Source organism: Neophocaena asiaeorientalis, unplaced genomic scaffold, assembly GCF_003031525.2.
Source record: "Neophocaena asiaeorientalis asiaeorientalis breed wild unplaced genomic scaffold, Neophocaena_asiaeorientalis_V1.1 scaffold696, whole genome shotgun sequence".
In the NCBI taxonomy this organism is placed as follows: domain Eukaryota; kingdom Metazoa; phylum Chordata; class Mammalia; order Artiodactyla; family Phocoenidae; genus Neophocaena; species Neophocaena asiaeorientalis.
Window position 1 is genome coordinate 291,099 of NW_020175081.1, and position 4,202 is coordinate 295,300.

Below are 4,202 nucleotides of genomic sequence, written 5' to 3' on the forward strand. Positions count from 1 at the left end.
TGTTTCTTTTCGGGGGGGGGGTTCTGGACACATTTCACTTTTCAATGTAGATTAGGATTTATTTACACCAAAATAGACTTTATAATTCAACTTCTACTTGCTGAGGTAATTATATACTATGATATTAATGAATGCTAGTTAGAATTAAGCCCAGAATCTTCTGACATATTGAATTTATTCAAATTTTTATATTATAGCCTGTCTCACAGGCTATAGTTTTCACACAAATGATTTGATTCTTTTTATGAAGTATGGGATAAATCACACTAATTGTATATACATACAAAAGACATTTCTTCATGAGAATATAAAGACTAAACTAGTATTTAGATTATTTAAAATTCCATTATAAAATTTTATATAGAGCCAATCTTACAGAAGAGAATACATTGTTTTCATAATTGATGCATACTGTATCTTTATTTTTTGGTTGTTAACAACTTAATTTATATATAATTCAGAAACCATATAATTCACCCATTTAAAGAGGCTGGGGGGTGGAGGAAAAGAGGAAAAAATGTAAAGTGTATAATTCAATGGATTATAGAGTATTTTGAGCTGTAAAACTATAACCACAGTCATAGAACATTTTCATCATCCTCCCCCCAAAACCCCTCTACAAATTTAGCCATTAACACTTAATCCTCCCCCTCCCTTCTGTCCTAAGAAACCACTAATCTATATTTTGTCTCTATCACTATGCCTTTATGGATATTTGATATAAATGGAGTCACATGCATTGTGGTCTTTTGTGACCAGCTTCTTTCATATAGCATAATGTTTCCAAAGTTCATCCATGTTGTGGCATGTATCAGGGAATCATTATTTTTTTAGCCAAATAATATTCCATTGTAAGGATATACCACATTTTATTTATCCATTCATCAACTGATGAACATTTGGGCTATTTACATTTTTGGGCTGTTATGAATGATACTGTTATGAATATCCATGTATAAGAATTTGTGTGGATATATAATTTCAATTCTCCTGTTATATCATTAGGAGTGGAATTGCTGGGTCATATGGAAACTTTATATTTAACTTTTGAGGAACTGCCAGACTGTTTCTCATAGTAGCTGCCGATTTTACATTCCCAACCAGCAGTGTATGATGGTTCAAATTTTTCCACATCTGTGTCAATATTTATATTACATTTCTTTTTTTTTTTTTTTGTGGTACACAGGCCTCCCACCGCTGCGGCCTCTCCCGTTGCGGAGCACAGGCTCCAGATGCGCAGGCCCAGCGGCCATGGCTCACGGGCCCAGCCACTCCGCGGCATGAGGGATATCTTCCCGGACTGGGGCACGAACCCGCGTCCCCTGCATCGGCAGGAGGACTCCCAGCCACTGTGCCACCAGGGAAGCCCTATTTTACATTTTTTGATTAAAGGCATCCTAGACATCTTAGTGGGTGTGAAGTGAGTATCTCATGATTTTGCTTTGCATTTCCTTACTAATGATATTAAACATCTCATCATGTGTTTGTTGGTCATTTTCATAAATTCTTCGGAGAAATGGCTTTTCAGGTTTTTGCCCATTTTATAATTATTTGTCTTTATATTGTTGAGTTGTGAGAGTTATTTTCATATTCTGGATATAAATTTCTTATTATATATGACTTGCAAATATTTTCTCCAATTATGTGGTCTGTCTTTTTACTTTCTTGATGGTATCTTTTGAAACACAGAAGTTTTTAAATTTGATGAAGCCCAGTTTATCTATTTTTTCTTTTGTTGCTTATGCCTTTATGTGTCATATTTAAGAAACCATTGCCTAATCCAAGGTCATGAAGATTTGCATGTATTTTTTAAGAGTTTTATATAATATATTGTATCAATTCTGGATACTGGCAACCCTGAACCATTACTGGGCTTTCTGTTGTTTGCTTGACTGGACTCTTTTAGTAAAGTGTATTTCCCTTTCAGTGTAAAGTCTTTTATGTTGCATCTCAGAGTGTGTAGCCTTTGGGTATGTGCACAGCCACTCTGGAATGATAGTATTTTTAACAGTCATTTAGCCAAGTATCATTAGCATAGCATTTTAGCAGTCTTTTCTTTGAGTCTCCCTTTCCTGGACACATCCAGTAGTTAGATAGATTCCACTAATTGCTGGCACATTGCTTTGTTGGTTTGATCATGCTCTGGATCCTAATTTTTCCACAGTTTGATCCACTTAATTTGGGGCCCCTTCACAGGGATAGTTTTTGAGGCAGGTATTTGAGGTTTTTTCTTATATCAGGAGGTGTCTTAGCTATCACTTTTCATAGTTTTCTCTGGTAAAGCAGCTGGCCTGTGATTTTGCTTGTTGTCTCATGGAGCTACCAGTCTCTTTTTATTTGCTTATCACCAAAGTCTTCATTGTTTTCAAGAGGGCCCTTAGGCTTGAACTTCCCCACACTTCATTTCAAATGAAGTCAGTTCATCTGTGGAATGTTTCAGAACTCTCTGTTCTTATAAACTCTCTCTACTCCTGGGAGAAAGATCTCTGGACCACTACTGGGGATGCTAGACACAGTGGTAGCCTCTGGCCTTCTCCACTTGCTTCTCACAGTATTTAACTTCTGTCCTATGAGTGAGCTGGTTAGGATTCCAGGATCAGGATACCAGGATTCTCTGTCTCCAGCCATTGGAGTGGAGCCTCTACCATATGAATGGAGACTTATTGGAGGAAGAAATCTCCAACCTCTCCACCACACTCACCTAGAATTTAATTTTTGCAATGAGTAGCTTGGGGAGGGGGAAATGAGAGATGCTAGCAGCCTGCTCTTCCCAGATGATACTATGGCCCTTGACTGAAAGCTGGGGGGAGAAGGTGTCCTGTGTTCTTGGCTACAAGGAATGGAGTTGGAGTTTCTTGGCAGAAGTGAGGGATGGAATGGGTAATGGTTTAAATGTTAAAGACTTTTGCTGTTTTTACCAAGTTTTAGTATATTTTCTTGATTTTTTTTTCATTTGCTATATGCCCTGAGGTCAATTTATAGAGACTTAAAAGAAAACATATATATATTGATATACATATAGAATAGATATAGGTATATAGATCTATATATATATTGAGAGGTATAAATTATATATAGATATGTATTTATCTATATGTATAGTTCTCTATCTATCTATCTAATCTGTATCTCTATCTCTATCTATCTAGCTTGTTTCACAGTGAAACAACTATGCTTGTTTCACTGGGTAGCAGGTTATGGAACTCTTCATGCTGCCATTCCAAAAGTGGAATTATTTATCTTTAAAGAAACAAACTTTTCTTCTTTTTCTTTTTTAGTTAAACAATGATTTTATGCTTGATTACAACAGACACATTCATGCAACCAGGGAAGAGGTTGTGGATGACTCATATTTCCAACTGGGGGTAAGACTCCTTTGGTCTTGTAATATCAAGCCAACTGGTGAATATGGCTGTCAATCAGAATCAGACAGAATTTAACATCTTTACTCTTTCTGTTCCTCTCAAGATGCTTTCAAACAGCAACAGCTCTCTTAATTAAATGATAGAGATCCTCAGGAAGATCAGGAGCAAGTCCTTGGGACTTAAGAATTCTCAAGATTTTATTGCCTGTCACAAAACGTACTTGTGCAACACCATGTGAGTCTCTCAGGATCACACTGTTTTGTAAGGGAGTCAGGTCCTTCTTGACCAGTTTGTAGATCTACTCCTTCACATTGTCAGATGTCAGCTTCAGCCAGGTGTGGACACTGTGGCAGTAGGTCAGAGCCTTGTGGGACAGGCCCTTCCCTGAAACGTGCATGTGACCCATGGTGGTGGCGGTCTCTAAAGAAACATACTTTTTAAGGTTCAACATGAAAATCATTGTTCATTAGTATTGAATGTCTGCTTCATCAGGCCAATGATTATTTACCTTGTTTTGCCTATAGTTGAATCACCTTTAAAATTTATATTTCTTAGATAATGCTATTATTTTTGAAGGATAAAAAAAATCAAGGTTTATGCTTCTTTATGTAACACAAACACACACATATGTTTACACCTACACATTATAGTGGCCTTAATAGATATTGATTAATTATTAATTCCCTGAAATAATATCAGACATCATGTTTCTTTTGATAAGTTGCTCTGCCACACTCCAACAAACATAATATTTGCCCCCATGACCACAGGAATCTATAAGTTGAACTAGTCACTGAAGTTGGGTCAAATAGAGCCCTATCTTTGGGTAATTTCTTT

The 4,202-nt window shown here is 36.6% G+C and overlaps 1 pseudogene; it reads right to left on the reverse strand.

Annotated features, from left to right (window-relative positions):
* Positions 1–3,316: 3,316 nt before the first annotated feature.
* Positions 3,317–3,771, reverse strand: LOC112412466 (40S ribosomal protein S13 pseudogene; annotated as a pseudogene).
* Positions 3,772–4,202: the final 431 nt, after the last annotated feature.